Raw genomic sequence first — 13,454 nt, forward strand, 5'->3', positions numbered from 1 at the left:
GAGTGGGGGATAGGGTAATTCCAAACACAAATCGGAGAATCTTTATTAATAGCAGACGCACACATGGGTGAAGGTCCAAGGCACAAACAGATGAAGGAATCTCTGACTGAATTACAATCAGAATATTGGTGGCCGGGGATGAGCCTGCACCATTATAAATTTGTAAAGAACTGTCCAGACTGAGACAGAGACCGCAGTAACGAGTCAAGCGGAGTAATGCCATGGACATTTCTGAAGGTAGCATAGAGCTATCTACACATGCAATCCAGCATCCTATTAATTGTTTAAGACTACATTCACTTAAAAAATGTGGCCCCAGCGCTCGGCTGACGCCAGAACTGTTATAAAAGATTTGCAAGTCTTTATCGGCACATACGCAATTGCCATGCTTCATTCTGACCGGGTCCTGCTTTTAGCTCACAAGCTTATAAGGAGGCCATGACCAGCATGGGCATTGGATTGCGATTCTCTTGTCCCTTCCATCCTGGGGGAAATAGGGTAGTGGAAAGAAAAAACCGAGACATAAAGCAATCTATAACGGCAAAGGTATTTGGTTCGGGTGATGGGTGGGTCCAACATTTAACAAGTGTCCAACGTAGTCTTAACAACTTGCCAAGAAATTCTCTAAAAGGTTTCAGCCCGTACGAACTATTGTTCGGAACTAGAATGTATGTTCACGACTTAGATAGTCTTGCTTCAGTGGTAGAAGATAAGAAAAAAGACTTTGACATCAAAGATCGTTCGGCTGTTTTACAGGACTTAAATGAAACAAGAAAAGCCCTGAGCAACATAAAGTTAACACAACAGCCAACCACCACTGAAGACACACCACCTGTCCCAGCAAGACCTGTCTGGATTCCAAAGATTGGGGATATGGTCAGAGAGAAAATAGCGGTGAAGAAGGAATTTGGGCCTTCGTACAGAAAAGCAGTACCTGTCTTAGCAATCAACGGAACAAGATCAGTAGTACTACCGCCCCTTGCTGGTAAAAAGGAGAACAGAGTTGTATCCATCGACCTGGTAAAACCACAATCATGTGGCCTATAATAAATAGTATGCCCAGTGGACTCCCAAGAAGTAACAGAATACCCAAATTTGCTAGTATCCAAGAGGTTCAAACTGAAATACTAATCACATTTGATAAACCTGCAGTGAATAAAAAAGGACTATGCAGAAATGCCATGGAACTTGTGCCTCTTGAAACACAAATTGAAACAGTTCGTCATGAACACCAGTCTACAATGATGTGGCATCAGAATGTGCTAATGAAAGCCAAATGGGAAAAACAATTCCAACAATCGACAGAACTGCATCTGGCTACTTCATCAATTTCGACAACTTTTCTGAAGATCAAAGCGACCCTGAAATGATGCCAGAAACAAAGACTTTTAAAGAAAAAGCAACAGAACTCTTTCATCAACTCAAAGAAACCTATCTTATTTCTCCATGGTTAGAATTTTGGATTGGTCTAGGTGTATTTTTCCTCCTGCTTTGGCTCATCATGGTACTTTGTTTGGGAAAATTCATTGAGGGAAAATATAGTTCAATGGACACAGCAAGTCAGAACATCAACTTAGTTCTGAAGCCTCGCAAATCATCCCACATCGAGAAAAGAGAACTATCATCAGTAAATGTCACAGCCATTCCAATACCCGGCGGGGTAGTTTGGGACAAGACAGACTATGAATAATATGGCCCGGTCGAGCTCTTGAAATATGCTCACCAATTTAAGGTTTCATTAAGTGACTTTGTAAAACCAAGTACATTCTCTGATGATTGGGATTTTGAAAGTATAAACAATATGATGTCAGATTTAGTGTTGTCAGCAAAATTAACAGAACATGATTATTTACAAGGTTCATATAATTATGAACAGATGTACTGTTTATCACATTACGCAGCCCATTATTTACATAAATCTGCTCAACCTAGAAATGTTTTTAAATATAACCAATGGGAACATTGTGCTACTCCACCTAAAAGCAGTTCAAAAACATTCTATGAGAAATTCCAATACTTCTCAGGGTTTAACACAAGTAATGCAGAAACATTTTATTATAAACTGTTTGATAAAACAGGGACAAAAACCATGCTGACAAATACTAAATTGATATATTCAGAAGCATTTTATGAAAAAATGATTACATTTGGTTTTGATTTCTGGAAAAATAACATTGAAACAAAAACCATCTGGGGTACAAAAGATTGGCAAGTACAAGGCCTAGAAGCATTATTTCGAGCCTGCATGATCCTAGAACAAATAATGTTCTTGAATGACACAATTCAACAAACAACCTGTCTTGGCCTAGCCAAGATTAAAGACCTTAACACACCATCTATTCCAAAGCCAATACCTGATAATGCAACCACAGATATTGAAGTAGACGTATCCAAAATTTTAAATGATAACAGAACACATCCTGATTGGAAAAAGTGGGTAATCTGGCCTACAGACACGAATAATTGTCAAGATAGATTCCTGAACAAATTACAGGGGTTAAAAATGACCAGACCAGACTCTAGATACTCCCAGAGACAACATCCAGGGATAGTAACAGCATACAGTGTAGGGAAACTATGCCTTGAATGGCTACAAACATCCACACTGGCACAAATTAAGCAACACTTGTCTTTACTTAAAGATGGTGCTGACTTGCGCGATTTCATAATGGGACCACGCAAACAGCGTCAAAAACATTTCATAGCGGCCAGCATGTATGCTGCATACAACGAGGCATGGAAAGAAACTCAAATTGAAATAGCTAAGAAAATACGAGAAATTGATCGTATTAATTTGGAAAAATCACTTTCTGTTGTGGACAATGAGTTAATGACTCTGTCCTCCAGAATATGTTCACTGGACAGTATTGTATCATCTGCAATTGATATTATAGACCAGGACTTGCTAATGTTACAACATGGCCAGTCCCAATTACGTTCTATAGTACAGCTAGGCTGGACGTTGCAAAATCTCCGTTCGGGCTATGTGCCATGGTGTTTAATCAACACAACGTGATTGTTGTCTATCTTTAACCTTACTGATAAACAAATCAGTTTGGCACAGAAAGGAGCAGACTATACAATCCTGAGCATCGAAAAACTTGAGAGATTACCATTGACAATGTCATAAAGACCTGTCATTGAATGGATAATACACGGGATTATCACAATTCCGATAACAACTTTCCAGTTTAAAAATTGCCTTGAGTATATACCGGTGGGCCAGTATGAAAAGTTGGGTAAAGGATACATTAAGTCATCATGGAAATTACCTTATACACATACATGTTATAGTGACTACAACAGAAATGTATTTCTTAGTGGTGATAAGTGTAAACGATCACTAAGCGGTATACTTTTGTGCAAAGATATTAACTTGCATGGGGCCTGTGAGGGTACTTCAAATAACCTTTCATGCCACCAGCATAGCACACCTGCAACACAGATAGAGCCATTCTTTAGGCATCTTTCTAACGGGAGTTACGTTCTAATAACGGATCACAGCTGTTGTGGCTTGGTGCCAGGGAAAGCATATCTCTTAAGCATTAGCTCCATGGTCACTTGCTGTATGCAAGCATTGTATCCAAATGGCCCTGGAGATCAGTGGCTCCGATTTGGCCTCCTTTAAATATCTCTTCTATACGAATTGATACTTTAAGCAGAATGAAGTCTGTGCTTTTGCAGACAACAGTGCCCATCACGTCATCAAAAGAGACGTATGATCTCCAAGTTGCAAGGACGACTGCAGAGAAACATACACTTTTATCAACAAATTGCCCGATGCATTTCACAGAAATGCTCAGCCAAATCCTAAATATATCGAATGCCAGTGGTATCTTGAATGTATTTAAGACAATTTTTTCGGGACAGTTAACACCATTTGAAGCAGTCCTGGGTATCTTTCCCAATTTTGTCCATTCGATCTTTGGCGGCCTACCACTACTTTTGGGACTCGTAGCAGGTATTTTATTTTTGACCCTCCTGCTCCGATATGGCAAACCAAAACGCAGACATGACTCCGGCAAGGATGGAAGAAACGATCCTAGCAATACGCTACCGGGACCGCATAACTAAAGTCCTTGGGATAGCCCGGCTACGAGATCTGAATATGACCTGGTTTCTTTCATTCAGACCTATATGGCAGACCTGCATCTTACCTGTGCTTCGATGTATGCTATGCGGAGAGGAATGCGTGTTAGACACCTGTCTTGCACTACCATCAGCAATACCAATGGACATCGATACTTTGCTAAGTCCAGTAACGGCTCACGCATCATGTTGTCCCCAGCGGTTACCAATCCTGATGACGGCATTCGTTGAGACTCCTGCGCTACGACTAGGTGGTGGTAGTGAAGCTAGAAATGAAAGCAACATCACCCAGGTACGACCCTCTGTGAGCATTGCTGATCCTGAAATCGATGATAGCAATCATTCTCACAACTGTCAAGTTACAGCATTATCGAACTTGGTCGAACTGTCACCTGAATATGTAGACCAATTCTTTGCGAGCCTGTCTGAAATGATGTTCTCCCCTGAACAGAAACAATAACTTTTGGAAAACAATCCGGCACACAGCGTTCCCATGAACTCTGAATTCGGCCTTCAGCTTTGATAAACAAAAGCTACTGAAAAGCGTTTTGAACTATTTTTTTCCCCGCTCGCCATGAAATTATTTTTTTCCAAAATTTCCAAAATATTTACCTTTTTTCTGGCACACGTACTTTGCTTAAAGTAGAACTATTCATAAAGAACAGAGCTTCTATTTTAGTAGATCTAGAGACGTAATAATACCGCAGCCTCTAGCGCATTTTTACAGCAATTGTATTTACATGTGATGAAATCGTCTTGCCCTTCTTTTCTGTATTAAGAGACATTTCAGGTGTAATTCTTGCAAAATCGTTCAACTGAATATATATGCAATATTTTTTGAATGATTACTAAGCTTGATAACGTACAGTACCTATTCATTTTTCATGTATTTCATATACACCATTTCAAATGCAAAATGTTTTTTGGGGTGGGTAGGAATACACGTGCTTCTTATTGCTTTAGTTTTTAGTAATTTGATGGACATAAATTCGTGGAGTGGGTGATGTGTTTTATCTAGGACCCCGATCCATATTGTGACCTCATGCCCCTATACGGCTATAATCAATACATATCCCTATAATGGCATAAGAATCAGAGCCATATTTCAGTAACTCGCCTCTGCAGTCCATGACAGTCCATGACACAGGAGAAGCCACTTCCTTAGATTCCTTCGATTCCTAGATAGCACACCGAGTTCTTTCGACATACCAAACCCCCAGCAACCTGAGAAAGCCCCGCTTGCTTTGTTTTGATTAGTAATAGAACTCCTGCGAGCACTGTAAGAACGACCAGTTCTTAGTGACATCTTTATTGACGTCTTATGTCCAAAAACTTACGTCAAACTTGGCACCTTTCAGGTATAAATATACCAACGTTGCCTTAAGCAAGCACACGGTGGTGGTGAATACTGGAGCAGAACAGCTGTCCCCTTGCAGAGAGCCCAGCAGATGCGAGAAGCCCACGGATGCTGCCCCTCCTCCTTGACGCGCTGAGAAAGACGCTACCTTTTCTCCTGCCGAGAAAATCCAGCTCCGACGTTTCCAGCCTACCCTTGCGGGTGACTGGGATATCGGGTCCTAAGAAGGAGATACCAGACCTCCTACATTCTATTCCAGAGGTACGGTGCTGACTAAACCCTTAGAGAGAATTCTTGAAACAAACTCTTGGCAAAACCAACTTAACTTAAATTGCTACTTACTTACTCCCTCCCGTGTATTAGGCTTAGGTCAGGTACACCGGGGTAGGCGTAGTTAGAAGCACCAGTTGAGGTCGTTAGCCAATGTATATATGAATGTATATATTTTACTCATTTTAACTATCTTATGGCTAAGAAACCATATCAATGCTTTTACAGTATTATTTCGTAATACTCCTTTTACTGTACGCACTTTTCATAATAACAAGTCTTGCTATTGTGGCAATTCATTTCTCTTGCATGAGAAGGAAGACTGCTCAATAAATATTATCTTTGAAAACGCCCGTCTCTCTATTCTCTGCATTCTGGTGAAAGTACATCTGCACAACTGACTGAGTGAAATAGCTGTCTATTGTTTCACACGACTCTGGAGATTGACTCTTATTCTGAGGAGCAAAGTTGTCATGTTTATGCGGTTGTCGGAAGCTGAATCCCTTCTTGTCTGAGCCAGGGAAGCTGATCACTTCCTATTCAGTCAAGAAAGTTTCCAGTGACCTCTGAGCTAGCTGTCGCAAACCTAAATTAAGTCTAACATAGTCAGTAGAGACCTAGAAGACCACAGTCCTACGTCTACACTGCTGTTTATGTTATTCCAATGCGCAGGGCCTATAGGGAAAATAGGAACTACACTACAGTATGAGTGGAAGGGTAGATGGAGTGGTAAAAGGGTGGATGGGTGTGTGAAAGGATGGATGGATGAGTGAAAGGGTAGATGATGGGCGAGTGAATGGGTGGATGGATGAGTGAATGACTGGTAGTATGGATGAGAGAAAAGGTAAATAGATGGATGTATGGGTGGAAGGGTAGATGGATGGGTAAAAGGGTGGATGGGTGTGTGAAAGGATGGATGGATGGATGAGTGAAAGGGTAGATGATGGGCGAGTGAATGGGTGGATGGGTGAATTGATAAGTGAAAGGGTGAATGGATGTATAAGTGAAAAGGTGGATGTAAGGATTGATAAGTGAGTGAAAGGGGGTAGATGGACAAAAGGATGGCTAGATGAGTGAAGTGAAAGAGTGGATGGATGAGAGAACGGATGGCTGGATGAGTGAAAGGATGGATGAGTAATAGAATCAATGGATGGATTCATGAATGGATGAGTAGATGGGTGGGTGGATGGATGGATAAGTGAAAGGAGGATGGAGAGAGAAAGGGAGGATGAATGACTGAAAGGGTGAATGGGTGGAAGGATAAGTGACTGGGTGGATGGATGAGTAAGTGAATGGGTGGATGGATGAGTAAGTGAATGGATGGCTGAATGGGTAAAAGGGTATATGGCTGGATGGGTGAGTGAATAGATGGATGGGTGGAAGAGTGGAAGAGTGGATGGATGACTGTACGGATGGATGGGGTGAAAGGGTGGGTAGATGAATAATGGATGGATGAGTGAAAGGGTGGATGGAGGGATGGATGAGTGAAATGATGGATTGAAGGATATATGGTGGATAGGTTTGCAAATGGTTGAATATGTTTGGATATAGACGGGCAGGCAGATGGAAGGACAGAATGAATGGTGAAAGACTGAATGATGGATGAAATAATGATTACACCTTGTAGCACCCATTATCTTAAGTAACATTTCCTATACATTGACTTTCATGTTAATATGAGTCATTGTCTCTATATAATGTGTGTGTGATGTAACGCACTCCAACACCCTGCGCTACATTCTTGGGAAAAGAAACTATATAAAAGAAATTAAATACACATGAGAGACCGTCTAAGTGAAGATGAGGGGCACCATTGGAGGGTGGTAGCAAGACCGGACAGGCCGGACCGGGCATTAGATATTTCCCTGGGAGGCTGGAAAGGGGGATGGGGTGGTTTTGTTACTGGGGCTGGCACTGCAAAATTTCTTGTATATCCAGTAGTTTTCAATCAACAATAAAGCGGCCTCACTTATATTCAGGCGCGGTTCACCATTGTCTGGTGACTAATGTACCTGCTGGAGCGAGATGCGAATTTTGAATCGTCTAAGGTAGCAAGCTGCGGCCATACTGAAAAACCGTGAAGTGCATGATTGTCTCAATCTAGTATAAACTTATTTAGACTTGTACTTAGGTGGTTGTTTACTTACTTACTTATATACTATTGCACGACCACCTATGACATGTCTGTAAAACGTACCTTTTGTCCCGAAGTTTTGTCCTGAATTTTTACCTTTTGGCCTCAATTTTTACCTTTTGGCCTCAATTTTTGTCCTGAATTTAGTCCCTATGTCCTGAACTTTTACACTCACCGTCCTGAATTTGCACCTATGCCAGTTGGTCACCCTACTGCGGTAGGACATAGCACATCTTTTAGTTGCCTTTCCTAATTTAAAGCAACTTCCTATGGACATGGCCCCTTGCCCATGCGATGTCATCTCCAAACAAAGCACACAGCACTTTATTTTATTCTGTTGCTTTTGTGATGGTTTAAGGAAATGTTGCTCATATCCGATTTTCCTAACACAGATTGTTAGGGCCCATTATGCTGCTTTGCAATACCTATGTGCGTTAGGGACTCCCTTTGAAATGCCTCAGCACTGCACACTATATACGGGGTGCGATTCAACGTAGGAAAAGTATTGTATTTTAACAGTTAGTTAGCGGGAGTGGCCGTGGGTTTTTAGTTGTATTGTATTGTTTTTAATCTTGTACTGTAAACTAATTTTACACGTTTCTTTTTATTTATCTTAGACTGTTTTACATGTACTTGTATGACCATTATAATTGCACTGGATAAAATGTCTGAATCAAGTCAACTCATGCAGTAGTGCAGAGGGTTAATGTGTCCTGCAAAGCATATTGTCTTATAAATATACATTTTATTTGATGTAGATAGGTAAGTGGAATACTGCTTTTGACACAAAGATCTTTCTATTACTTGCAGCTCATAAATTGCAATCCTTCTAATATAGCACAATGAGCAACTAACCTACATGCAAACTGCAAGGCATGGTTAGGGACCTTACTCTTTTTTATACAATCTGTTATTATAAGGCTACTAAAACAGTATTTTGTGTGTAGTTATAAAGTCGTATTAGTACAGAGAACCCCAATCACTGAATTATGTTTTAAATCTTGACTTTGTGCTGCTCCTAACCATGCACTCAACATACAATCCGTACCAGTAAAGAAGATGTGTGACTCCTACACGGTGAACCCTCACTCCTTTAGCAACATCCAGTAAATTAATTTACAACTTGCATGATTTATTGTCAATGTGTAATGCGTATGTGTGATGTAAAGTGCTCTGACAGCCTAGATCTGGATGCGTAGCACTATAAAAAAATCAAATAAAAAAACAGTGAGTGCTATTTAAATTGTTAATTGTGTAAATAGTAGTACAGACTGATACATTTGGCACACTAACAGTGCATGCATCTCTCTTATATACAGAGAAGAGATTGAACAAAGTCAAAAGCTTGTCTACAAATTCTAGTTTCTTTTAAGTACTTGCAAAGCGATACTAAGCTGTGTGCTTTTATTTCCCCTCCATTGCAAAACAAAAGAAGGGCTGGTGGCCCTTTAAATTCGGCCTTTGTTTGGGGCCCAGCTGGAATCTAAACTAAGAAAGCCCTTTTGCTGACTACATGTTGCTCCCCCTAAAAGAAACCAGCCAACGTGTGGGCGCTGCTGAAATTCAGCAACTTTCACTTGGTCCAGAGTGATATAGCGGCTCAATAATACCTGCCGAATCAAGGGCCGTCTTTGAAAACAGAAAAAATAATTGAGTAATCTGTGTCAGAATGAAGCTCCAGAAACATTAAACTAACTACCATTTTACTGTATTGTTTTTAACTGGAAATGACGGAATCGAAGAAATGCATTTGTTTACACTGAGGAGTAACTAACTTCTTTTTATTTGTCATACTTGAGTTTTAATCTTAACATTTGTAATTGCCTTGAATGCCCACTAGGTGGTGCTGTCACACCATTAAACTCATTTCTAGCGTATGTTTGTAGTTGACTGAGCGTAATACCTATTTTCATGATTATTATCGTAAAGCTGCTTTCTTTATATAAATGATACAAGGAAATTAAAATAAATATGTTTTACGTGTAGGTAATCCCTGTCTTTATACTTCAATCGTTTTACTCTCCATCAATTCTTGTCTCTGACTTTGTCTTAAGTGTGTCTGTCTTTCTCCCCGTTTATTTGCCCTTTAACCCTATCCTCCCTCGTTTCTGTGACCCCTCGCCCCGTTCCCTGTCTCACTTTGTTTGAGCTTTATTCTGCCTCACTGTGGGTTCTGCCTCCACCGCTGAGACTCTTTCCACCCCATGTGTGCTTTCCTTCTTATCTTTGTGTCTTGGTTTCTCCTTTGTGATCCCTCCCCGTGTGTGAGCTTCCTTCCTTCCTTATGTTTAACTCCGGCATCCTTTGTTAGCACTCACTGCCCCACCCCACCCCCTACCATCGGCATCCTTTTGTTACCCCTTACCACCCTCCCCCTGGCCATTAGTCAGTATGCCTAATTTCATTTAGTGACTTAGCTACACCACCAACAAGCACTGGCAAAGCCAATATGTTTGGCTGTAAAGGGTTAACACGTGGAAACGCAGCACTGCACGCGTGCGCATTGATACATGCCTGCCTTCCATATTAAAATCAGGCCTACTGGTATTGTCATCGCTTTTGTATTTGTATTCTTCGTGCAGCCCAAAGACGCACACGCCAGGAACAGCATTATCCACTATATTATCTATACCACCCGCATTGCTTTCCATAATGAAAAGAAACGGGCACATGTTTTTCCCTGTTAATTCCACACCGAGGTCGGATTGGCCTACAGGGTACTCAGGCAGAGGGCGGAAGGGCTGGTCTGTCAGGTCAGTCTGTGGGCCGGTTTTGGGCTGTTTGTGGGCCGGTTTCAAGGCATGCTGGACCGGTTTTACTGTTGATTTATCTGATACGACCACAAACATTGCATGCAGCGCCTCACGCCTCGCAAAACACCGAACCAGCGCACTTCGTATGTGGTGGCCACTTTTATATTGGTGTTTTGGCCGAGATCGGTCCATGTCCGACAGCTGTCATTATCGCCTTGCAAAAGTGAGCTGAGGGGTCCTCGGGAGTGCCCCCTCTCCCCTAACTTCAGCCACCTCTTATTAAGGTTACTGGTGCATGTGTGCAACAACATACACACGACTGAGGAAAACAAACATATGTGCACGTATATTCTGCGGCAAAACGGAATAAGAAGAATTAAGATTCAAAATCGGAAATCTGCACATTTCTCAAATGCCTGTAAGTATGTATGACCTTTAAAGGTCCAAGAACTACAATTCTTATAATTGGTTATAAGTGTGGTGCATGCACACACTCCGTGCTGTACTGTGTACTTTGGGCTTACTCAGCTGCGCAGCACATTGCATTTTTACAGGAAACGCTGTTACTGTGGCCAGTGCTGCCTGGTGTATGCAGCGAGTGCTGTGCAAGTCACTATTGCACGTGGCTTACACCACTGTATGTGTTGTTGCGTGTATGAATCTGCCTTTATACCCGATGTACACCACACAGTAACGTTAATGGCAAGTCGGCCCCACAAACTAGGCACTTGGTGTGTGTAGTACTGTGCAGACCAGCACACCATAGGACACAGTGCGCATTGGCATGCATGGAATACACTATTCGTTGCACATGATGCCGTGGGCTGGGCTGGGGCTGCCAAGCAGTGATCAAGGTTTATCCTGGCTATAACTCTGCGTGTCCTAAAGCCCTGGCATTCACAGCCAGCCTCTGTGTTTATCTTTTTGTACCCCTTTCTTTCTTCCTGCATGGCGCTTTCATTGCTTATTCGGCGTATCTGCAAGCCAACAGCGACGAGTCTAGCAGTGTTAAAGAGTTCACATACGAAAAGAAATGTACCCACATCACAATGATTGTTTTTAGAGAATGTAGGGCTGTGGAGAATTTAAAGTTCCTCCAGCATTTGAAGTGTTAGCCCCCCTAACCCCCCATACATTGGGATCTAGTTGCGCCGCTGCTCGGAGCTGCACGGTGCAGTGCACGGGCATTCATAAAGTGCCCAGTCTGCATAGATAACCCGGTGACAAAAAGCACTTTTGGAGGAGTTTTATATAGCGCAAACTCGGTCCAAAGGTATCGGAGCGCTATACATGTCCTGTTTCTAAAAGAGTGAAGACCCCACTGAGTTCCAGGGAACAGGGTACTGTCGACACTCAAATTCAAAAAAGAAGAGTAAGTATGTGTAGTCCAGGGATTCTTTTTTGACTTTGAGCGCTATACATGACCACCAGTGACATAACAGTCGTTCACATTCCTTTTGTTAGGCAGGGGCAGTAATTGATTTGCCCAGAATCACAGGATGTAGGGAGTAGCCGCCGAGACTCGAATCTGTGAACTGTTCCCCACCTTCGATGTCGACCGCTATAGCCTTCCCACTCTAACTCTGTCGTTCCCCAGTTCCCTCCACCCAAACAATGTTCCAGATCTTGCGGGATCCCATTATCCAGACACAGGTAACCAGGATACCCCACGCCCGGCCCAACCTGAACTCACCGGTGCAGAGAGCCCCACCCTGGTTGCTCATAAAACCAGCACTCTTCACTGCGTGACCCACGCACCACACTGGTCAGCTCTTGAACACCACACGTACACCGTTTAACTGCCCTTTCTTATCCTTCGCCCACATTAACCTAAAAGCAGCGCTTCCGTTCCGATCCCTAGTCAATAAATGCACATATTGATCAGGAATAGATGTGAGTGGACAGCCAGCACCATCCCATTCGTAAGATGTACAGCACCGCAAACAGTACCGTGCACACGGGCGGTACATGGAACACACTAGCTCGCATCGAGGTCATTCATGAAGTCATAGGCGCTAGAAGTAGCGGTGCAAAAACAACCCTGCCGGAGGTCAGAAAGGGAATGAGCTGTAAAGATGCTTTTAATTTTTTTTATTTATGGTGTCACATTTGCTGTGAGTTCACAGAAAGGCCAGATTTCATGGAATCTCTTCTGAAAAATTGCTGCTTATTTGTAAACTGTTTTTTTATTTCTCTGACTGCACAGTGAGAGTATTTTGTAAAAGTGGCCCAGGTGACAATCATACTGGGGTACAGAAATAAAAAGGAAAGGCCATAAGATGTCAATATTTCAATACTTGTAAATGAACGATAAACACATGTCCTAATATATCATCAATTAGGAAAGCAGGCTGGAAGTACCTTTTTGTGTGATTCTGAAGCATTGTGGATTTTTATTTTTTATAAGATCAAAACAAATAAAGACCCTTTACTAAGTGATACTCAAATGATAAGTATTCGCTAAAACACATTATCGTTTGTGTGCCACATGGTTTTCCAGTAAAATTGTATGGCCGTGCAAATGAAGTTGAAAAGGTGCTGCATGTAAATGGCAATGCGCTACAGGGCCTGCTTTAGCGCGGGTGGCGTCTGGTGCGACAGTCTTTTTTAGCACCCCCCTCCGCCATGACCACCTCCTCAGATGCCCTGACTACCACCCAGCAAGAGGACCCCTCATCTCTCCATAGCACCTCTCTTGCAGTTGCAAACATTTCATTTGTTTTAAAGCACTGCTAAAGGCAGGCTTTATTAATCCACGCAGCTATCCACTTTAACTGCAGATCGGTTCTTTGCAGCAGGCATATTAACCCTCTGTGCTACTTTAATACGAGTCAAAAACTGCCACTAAAGA

This window comes from Lissotriton vulgaris, chromosome 1_1 (genome assembly GCF_964263255.1).
Source record: "Lissotriton vulgaris chromosome 1_1, aLisVul1.2, whole genome shotgun sequence".
NCBI classification, from domain to species: domain Eukaryota; kingdom Metazoa; phylum Chordata; class Amphibia; order Caudata; family Salamandridae; genus Lissotriton; species Lissotriton vulgaris.